The 9778-nt window shown below is 42.1% G+C and overlaps 1 non-coding gene across 1 annotated transcript; it reads right to left on the bottom strand.

Moving 5' to 3' along the window:
• Positions 1-8885: 8885 nt before the first annotated feature.
• On the bottom strand, positions 8886-8989 carry LOC112788470 (small nucleolar RNA R71). Its single transcript, XR_003195832.1, has one exon. It is a non-coding gene; the product is annotated as a small nucleolar RNA R71 (small nucleolar RNA).
• Positions 8990-9778: the final 789 nt, after the last annotated feature.

Genomic DNA, 9778 nt, shown 5'->3' with positions numbered 1-9778 from the left:
CGCATCGCACATTATCTCAAATGGTAGCGTCCAGTTTGGGCCTTGCGCAATCGGTGCTGTGGTAAGAACTCTCCTTAGCTCTTCAAATGCACTCACACATGCACTGTCAAACTCAAAGTCCACATATTTTTGCAGTAGGCGCGACAATGGCAAAGCAATCTTGCTGAAATCTTTAATAAAGTGCCTGTAGAATCCTGCATGTCCCAAAAATGAGCGGACCTCCCTCACAGATGAGGGGTGAGGTAAAGTGGTGATAACATCGACCTTGGCCGGGTCTACAGAAATTCCTTTACTAGATACTACATGCCCCAACACTATACCTTGTCTTACCATAAAGTGACATTTTTCAAAATTCAGGACAAGGTTAGTGTCAACACATCTAGCTAAAACCTTGGCCAAGTTCTCTAAGCAACAATCAAATGAAGTTCCGTAAACACTGAAGTCATCCATAAAGACTTCCAGACAATTCTCCATCAGATCGGAAAAGACACTTGTCATACACCGCTGAAAGGTAGCAGGTGCATTACATAGTCCAAATGGCATCCTTTTGTAGGCAAAGGTGCCAAAAGGGCAAGTGAATGTGGTCTTTTCCTGATCCTCAGGGGCAATATGAATCTGGAAGTAACCAATGAATCCATCAAGAAAACAATAATGGGATTTACCCGCCAAACGGTCCAACATCTGATCGATAAAGGGCAAAGGGTAGTGGTCCTTCCTTGTAGCGGCATTCAATCTTCTATAATCAATGCACACTCGCCACACGTTTTGTACTCTCTTGGTGACCACTTCACCATCATCCTTTTTAACCGCAGTGATGCCCAATTTCTTGGGAACAACTTGGACCAGGCTCACCCACTCACTGTTAGAAATTGGGTATATGATACCTGCATCAAGTAGCATAGTAACCTCCTTCTTTACCACATCAAGGATGGTCAGGTTGAGCCTCCTTTGTGGTTGCCTAACCAGCCGATCTCCCTCTTGGAGAAAGATACGATGCATGCACTTGCAAAGGTCAATCCTCACAATATCGGCTAGGCTCCAACCAATTGCCTTCTTGTACTTTCTTAGAACATCTAGGAGCTTCTCTTCTTCTTCACTAGAAAGCTCACTAGCAATAATGACCGGAAACTTTTGGTTGTCCTCTAAGAAAGCATACTTCAAATGAGATGGAAGAGGCTTCAGTTCACTCTTTGCCTCAAGCTGAGGTTCCTTTTTATCAAGCTCACGGGGTTCATTCTCAACAACTTTCTCTTGTTCATCCTCGTGGTCATCCGTCTCTTCAACAATAGGGTAGCATAACTTGCTGTAGTCTTCTTTTTGTACTTCCGCTACCACTTCATCGATTACATCACATCGAAGAACGGAATGCTCTTCGAGAGGATGCTTCATGGCTTCTTCCAAATTGAACTTGATAGTCTTGTCTCCAACCTCAAAGGAATATGTGCCGGTGAAGGCATCTAACTTGAATTTAGAGGTCTTAAGGAAGGGTCTACCAATTAGAACGGAGGATGAGCTTCTATTTTCTGTTGGAGGCATTTCAAGGATGTAAAAGTCAACTGGAAAGACCAAGTCCTTGATCGCCACAAGTACATCTTCTGCTATTCCCATCACAGTGATCACACTTTTATCAGCTAAGGCAATCTTCGCCGTCGACTTCTTTAATGGAGCTAAATTCAATCGCACAAAGATAGAAAATGGCATGATACTTATGCAAGCTCCTGGATCACACATACAGTCATGAAAAGTGCGCCCACCAAGTACAATGGAGGACACAAAAGGGGCGTGGCACGCCAAGCTGGGCATGGCACGCCTGGCCCATCAATTACTATGGGCGTGCCACTTGAGCAAAGGGGTGTGGCATGCCAACTCACCATTCCAAGAAGAATCTTCACTATGGCATGCCACTTGGTATCGAAGGCGTGGCACGCCAGCCCAAAGAAGTCACTTGGGCGTGCCACATGAGAACCCTGGTGTGGCACGCCAAGCTTGAAGAGTTCACAAACCCATGGGAGTGCCACTTGAGCAGCATGGCGTGGCACGCTGGTACAACAATCCAGAGAAGGGGCTGAAGGCAATTGAAGACTGGGTGTGCCACTTGAGCAATCAGGCATGGCACGCCAATGCACAAAGGACCAAAAGCAAGGAATGGGCATGCCACTTGGTATCAAAGGCGTGGCATGCCAAGCTTAGCATTTCACTATGGCGTGCCACTTGAAGGCTGAGGCATGGTATGCCAATTACTGGAACCAAGACAAGATCATGGGCGTGGCACGCCAACCTTTAGGCGTGGCACGCTGGTATAAGTTTTCAGAGAGGATGAAGGAGGCCAATTACATGGGGCGTGCCACTTGAGTTCGTGGCGTGGCAGGCCAAACAGAGCAACCACTCACTCACAAGAGGGGCATGGCACGCCAGACCTTGGGCGTGCCACGCTAGTTCAACTTTCCAGATAAGCCTAGCCAAGCACAAAGCAAGGGCATGGCACGCCAGACCTTGGGCATGGCACGCCAGTACAAGTTTCCAGAGACAAAGAGAGTGAGAAAGGCAAGGGGCGTGCCACTTGAGTTCGAAGGCGTGGCACCCCAACATAAGAAATCCACTATGGCATGCCACTTGAGTTCGAAGGCGTGGCACGCCAAGGTTGAGAGAGGAACGAGCGTGCCACTTGAAGGATTAGGTGTGGCACGCCAAGCTAGAATTAAGGGCACGTGACACGCCAGAGAAGCGCCAGCCACACGCCAGCCAAGAAGTCATGCTTATTGAGTGTTTTCTTTTCCCTCCAAAATGTAATTTTCCTTTTTCACTTTTGTAATTCTTTTATTTTACTAGGAGTAGTATAAATACTCCCAAGGAGTACTAAAGAAGGGGTTAAGCAGTCAGTTTTAGATCCACTTTTACACTTCACTCTTGAGTACTTTTTGAGCTATGAGTAGCTATCATTGAGAGAGGGAGCTCTGTTGTACTTGATGGATTGATGATAGTGAATTCCTTCTTCTCCTCATCTTCTCTTTGATTTGCTAGAAGGAATTTTATTCTTAATGCTTAGTATCAATTATCTTGGAAAAGAGATTAAATACAATTGGGTTTCATGGGAACCTTGGGAAAGGAAACATGAAATCATGCTTGAAATTCCTTCTCAAACTAGAGTAGAATCTGGGTTTTGGTGTTTGGATATGTGACATATAATCCTCCCTCTACTTGGACCTATAATGGTGTGTGGTATAATCAGGGACCAAGCATATCTCTCTTCACGAGTAATTAGACCAAGGAATTGGTGATGCACGGAAACTTGTCTCTCAACAAATCTCCCTTCGGCAAATATACCAAATTGTCGTCAAGTAAAAACTCATAATAGAGTGAGGTCGAATCCCACAGGGATTGATTGGTCAAGCAACTTTAATTGGAAGAATGTTCTAGTTGAGCTAAGCAGAATTTGATTTGAGAATTGCAGGAAAATAAATGGCGGGAAAGCAAATGGCAGAAAATGTAATTGCTGGAAATAAAGAACTGAATGTAAATGACGGAAAATAAATTTCAGAATCTTAAATGGAGATTTGGGGAAATGAACATAAGAGTAAATGGCAGAAAGTAAAAAGAATGGGTAAGATCATAAATGGGGAGTTCATTGGGCTCAGGAGATGTTGTATTCTCCGGATCAAGTTTATTTTTATCTCTTCCTCAATCAATGCATTTATTGATCTCCTTGGCAATCTTAAGTGATTGGATTCCAATTCCTTGGCAACCCAATCTCTCAAATCTTGATCAATAGCCAATTCCTTGGTCTAATTGCTCATGAAAAGAGATGAAGTATGGTCACTGGTTATACCACATGTATTCCCAAACCCCAATTTGGTCCAACATGAGAAAGCATTTCTAGCATGATCTCTTTATTCTTCTTCCAAGGTCCGAAGAGATCCAAGTATGAATAGCTTCTTTTCCAAGGCAACTACCCAATTGGATGAAGATTGAAAGCTTTCTAGTAAAATCAAGAGAAAAGAAAGAAGAAGAATAATGAAAACTATTATTGATCCATCAAATTACAATAGAGCTCCCTAACCCAATGAAAAGGGTTTAGTTGTTCATAGCTCTGGGAATGGAAAGCAAAGATGGAAGATACATTCTGAAAGTAAAACTAGAAGTTGCAGTAAAATTATACAGAGAGTAGTTCTCCCAATGGCCAAAAGCTCTTTTCTCTAGTTCAAAACTACTCCTATATATACTACTCTTCTGATCTTCTAGTTGGATCTTCAAGTCTTGGATATGGGCCTTTGGATCTTTGAGTTGAAGCAGTTGCAGTCTTCAGTGGGCTCAGCTTTGCTTGCAGAGAAAGTGTGAGTTAGGCATGGACGTTTGTTAGGACGTTAGTGGTGTTAACGTTAAGTGAAAATATGGGTTCGAGAACGTTAGTGACAATCACCTTTTTCACTAACGTTCCTAACCCAAGATGGTCCACGTTAACTTCAACGTTAGTGGCACTAACGTGACCACTAACGTTGCCTCTTGGTCCTTCACAAACGTTATTAGCATTCACCTTTTCCAATAACGTTTGCTTGTTGTCCTTCCTCCCAACGTTGGAGTTCACATTAGTGTAGCTAACGTGATCCTTAACGTGGGCATGCCTCAGCTTCGAGAGCGTTAGTGACACTTACCTTTGTCACTAACGCTCCAAACGCCCCTTCTCACGTTAGTGCCTCACGTTAATTGTATTAACGTGGCCACTAACGTGGTGGTGATTTCCATCTCTAACGTTAGTGACAAAGGTGAGTGTCACTAACGTTGGCTTATCATTTCTTTCCTCCACGTTAGCTTCCACGTTAATGTAATTAATGTGGCAACTAACGTGGCTAATAGTGGCTTCATCCAATGTTAGTGACAAAGGTGAGTGTCACTAACGTTGGCACTTCCTTGTTCCTTCCACGTTAGAGTTCACGTTAATGTAATTAACGTGACTCTTAACATGGTTAAGTGTGCCCCTTTTTCCAACGTTAGTGGTATTCACTTTTACCACTAACGTTGGAGCTGTACTTCTTCTCCACGTTAGCTTTCACGTTAATGTAGTTAATGTGGCAACTAACGTGGGCTATGATGGCTCACGAAGGCGTTATTGGCGATCACTTTTCTCATTAACGTTGCAAGCTAGCTCCCATTCCATGTTAATGGTCACGTTAGTTAGACTAACGTGGCTATTAACGTAACATCTTCCTTGCTTCCTTTGTCCTGAAACCAAGCAAGTACAGTGCATCAAAGCTAGGTTCTAACTCATGAGATCATGCATCATCTATTTTATCATTCAATTCATGCATAATTCTAAAAAAATCATATAAAATTCACAATATTTGCTTGAATCAAGATGTAAGTGATTATCTACCCAAAACTTGCTTATTACCTAAGAAAATGCATGAAACTACCCTAAAACAGTAAAGAAAAGGTCAGTAAAACTGGCCTAAATGCCCTGGCATCACAACACCAAACTTAGACCTTTATCATGCCCTGGAATACTCACTTGATTGCACCCTATGAGACTTTTATTTATTGATCCCTTTGTCTTTCCAGGGTTTAATTGTGTTCTTAGACTAGGTGTTTTGTGAGAGGGCGACTCTTTAAGATAAGCTTTCAGTTAGCACTCCCGAACCAGTTGGTCCAAGGTGATGGGTGTTAAGACACCCCTAAGGACTTACTCCCTCAAGTCTCTTTCCCCCATACATTGATGCCAGGGCATCTTGGCCAGTTTCGCTGACCTTTTCTTTACTGTTTTTAGGGTAGTTTCATGCATTTCTTTAGGAAATAAGCTAGTTTTGGGTAGATATTCACCTACACCTTGATTCAAGCATACATTGTGCATTTTACATTATTTCATGAGGATTTTGCATGAATTTAGTGACAAATTGTATGCTGCATTACCCATGACTTGGACTAGAATTTTGATGCACTCTGTTGCTTGATTTCAGGACCAAAGGAAGCAAGGAAAGGGAGGTAACTTGCAAGGTTAATGAGAAAAGTGATTGCCAATAACACTCTCAAAGCCATCATTGCCCACGTTAAGAGTCACGTTAACTAAGTTAACGTGCACTCTAACGTGGAGAAGGAAAGTTGAGCCAACATTAGTGACACTTAACATTGTCACTAACGTTGGCAAACACTCATGAGTGGCCACGTTAGAGCCCACGTTAACCTAGTTAACGTGGCCTCTAACGTTAAAGGGGGAAGAGAAGCCAACGTTAGTGACATTCAACATTGTGACTAACGTTGGCCTAAGGATGCAACACACAACGTTAACTTCCACGTTAACTTGGTTAACGTGGGAGCTAACGTAAGAAGTGAGAGTTGTCGACAATATTAGTGACACTCAACATCGTCACTAACATTAGAAGCAACCACACAACCCCCAAGGAGCCACGTTAACTTCCACGTTAACTTAGTTAACGTGGAAGCTAACGATGAGGAATGAATGATGAGCCAACGTTAGTGACACTCAACATTGTCACTAATGTTGGGATGGCTAAGAATGGCCACGTTAGAAGCCACGTTAACCTAGTTAACATGGACTCTAACGTGAGATCTAGGGGCACATTGGAATGTTAGTGACAATGTTGAGTGTCACTAACGTTCTCGAAGTTTGGCAAGGCCACTTTAGAAGCCATGTTAACCTAGTTAACGTGGGCTTTAACGTGAAGCAAAAAGGGGCACACTGGAACGTTAGTGACAATGTTGAGTGTCACTAACGTTCTCGAAGGATGGCAAGGCCACGTTAGAAGCCACGTTAACCTAGTTAACGTGGGCTCTAACGTGAGGCAAAGGGGTACATTGGAACGTTAGTGAAAATGTTAAGTGTCACTAACATTCTCGAACTTATACTTTCACTAAATGTTAACACCCCTAACGCCCTGAGCTAAAGTCTTTGCCCACTTAGCACTTTCTCTCTGCAAGTAAAGCCAAGCCCAAATGAAGAAAAGAACTGCTTCAAACTCAAGATCCAAAGGCCCAAGACTTGAAGAGTAAAGTAGAAGCTGAGAAGAGTAGTATATATAGGAGTAGCTTTGAATTGTTAAAGGAGTTCTAGAAGTTGGAAAAAGGGAATTACTCTTTGTATTTTACTTTCTCTGCAATTTCTAGTTCTATGATGTATTCTCCATCTTTATTTTCATTTTCTAGAGCTATGAACAACTAAACCCCTTTTATTGGTTTAGGGAGCTCTGTTGTAATTTGATGGATCAATACTAAATTTCATTATTCTTCTTCTATCTTTTCTCTTGATTTTACTTGAAAGCTTTCGATCTTTATCCAATTGAGTAGTTATCTTGGAAGAGAAGCTATTCAAACTTGGATCTCTTTTGAACCGTGAAAGAGGAATGAAGAGATCAAGCTAGAATTACTTTCTCATGCTGGACCAAATTGGGTTTGGATGGGTATGTGACTATAACCCTCTCAATACTTGATTTGGGAAATGCATGTGGTATAATCAGTGACCATACTTCATCTCTTCTCATGAGCAATTGACCAAGGAATTGGCTATTGATCAAGATTTGAGAGATTGAATTGCAAGAAATTGTAATTCAATCACTTAAGATTGCCAAGGAGATCAATGAGAGCATTGATTGAGGAAGAGATGAAAATGAACTTGATCCGGAGAATTGCAACATCTCCTAAGCCCAATGAACTCCCCATCTCTGATCTTACCCATTCTCTTTAATTTCTTCCATTTACTTTTATAAGCAAATCCCCCATTCCCATTTACAATTCTGCAATTTATTTTTAGTCATTTACTTCCAGTCCTTTAATTCTAGCATTTACTTTTCTGTTATTTACATTCCCGCCATTTTATTTTCTGCAACTCTCAACCCAAATTATGGATTCGCTCAACTAGAACATGCTTCTAATTAAAGTTGCTTGATCAATCAATCCATGTGGGATTCGACTTCACTCTATTGTGAGTTTTTACTTGACGACAAATTCGGTACACTTGCCGAAGGGAGATATGTTGAGAGACAAGTTTTCCGTGCATCAAGTTTATGGCGCCGTTGCTGGGGATTGATTGTGCATCAACAATGATTAAATTGGAAGATCACTAGATTGAGCATTTTTATTTTTGTGAATTTCATTTTCTGTTTGAGTGATTTACTTTTTGTTTTAGTTAAACTTCTTCCCTTCCCCCTCTACTCTTTTGTTTTTCTTTGTTATTTTCAATTCTGTTTGCTAACCCGCTAACTGTTTGATATATTGCATCACCCACAACTAACAGTAATTCTGACACAAATACTTTCTGCACCTATCTTTTCTTGCTTGCACTTGATGGTTGTATGACAGGGAGAAGAAGGGGGGCTTTAACTTCCTTTGATTCTGAACCTGAGAGGACCTTCCTTAGATTAAGGAGGGAGGCAAGAGGAAAGAAAGTGGTTGGTGCTGAGGAAGAAGAGGAATTCTTTGAAACAAACATGGAAGACAACATGGAAAACCATCATGAAGAAGAGGATCACAACCATGGGGGAGGAGGTAGAGCAAATCATGCTGGGGAGGATAGAAGAGTTTTGGGCTCTTACATCAATCCAAACCCATGCAATTGTGGAAGTAGCATCCAAAAGCCAACAATCCATGCCAACAACTTTGAACTTAAACCACAACTCATCACCCTTGTTCAGAACAACTCCTCGTTTGGAGGAGGTGTTCAAGAAGACCCCAATCAACATTTGACCACCTTCTTGAGAATATGTGACACAATGAAGTCTAATGGTGTTCACCCTGACGCCTATAGACTGCTCCTATTTCCATTCTCACTTAGGGACAAAGCAGCCAAGTGGCTGGAATTTTTCCCAATGGAAAGCTTGATAACTTGGGAAGACGTGGTGAACAAATTCTTAGCAAGATTTTACCCTCCTCAACGAATCAATAGGCTGAGAGCTGAGGTCCAAACTTTCAGGCAACAAGATGGTGAGACTCTATATGAAGCATGGGAGAGGTTCAAGGACTTAACAAGGAGGTGTCCACCTGACATGTTCAACAAATGGGTGCAGCTGCACATTTTCTATGAAGGACTCTCTTATGAGTCAAAGAAGGCCGTAGACCATTCATCCAGAGGATCTTTGAACAAGAAGAAGACTATTGAGGAAGCCATAGATGTTATTGAAACAGTAGCAGAGAACGACTACTTCTATGCTTCCGAAAGAGGGAACACAAGAGGAGTAATGGAGCTAAACAATGTAGATGCTCTGTTGGCCCAAAACAAGCTCATTACCCAGCAGCTGGCTGACCTCACCAAGAAGATGGAGATGAACCAAGTAGCAGCAATCTCCACTTCATCAACAACCCAAGAAGGAGTGAATGAAGAAGCAGAGGGGAGTCAGGAGCAAGCCAACTACATTGGGAATTCACCAAGGAAAAACTATGATCCATACTCCAAGACCTACAACCCTGGATGGAGAAACCACCCAAACTTTGGGTGGGAAAGTGAGCAAGATCAAAACCAAGACCAGAGACGTTACAACTCCAACAAAAATGCAGCTCATCAGCAGTTCACACAGAGGACATCTCAACACCCCCACAATAACACTTCTCCACACGCCTATCAAAACCAAAACAGCACATCTGCTCCGAATCACTCATCAATTGATGACAAGCTCTCTAAGATTGAAGCCTTACTTGAAGGAATATGCCAAGAGATTCAAGAAAATAAGGTGTTCAAAGAGGAGGTGTGAGCCAATATTAAGAACCAGGGAGAGACCATCAGGAAGCTGGAATTCCAGGTGGGATATTTAGCTGAGAAGATTCCCAAACCTACTGATAG

The sequence above is a fragment of the Arachis hypogaea genome, chromosome 20 (genome assembly GCF_003086295.3).
Source record: "Arachis hypogaea cultivar Tifrunner chromosome 20, arahy.Tifrunner.gnm2.J5K5, whole genome shotgun sequence".
Taxonomy (NCBI): Eukaryota; Viridiplantae; Streptophyta; class Magnoliopsida; order Fabales; family Fabaceae; genus Arachis; species Arachis hypogaea.
This window is presented reverse-complemented; position numbering and strand designations above follow the sequence as displayed.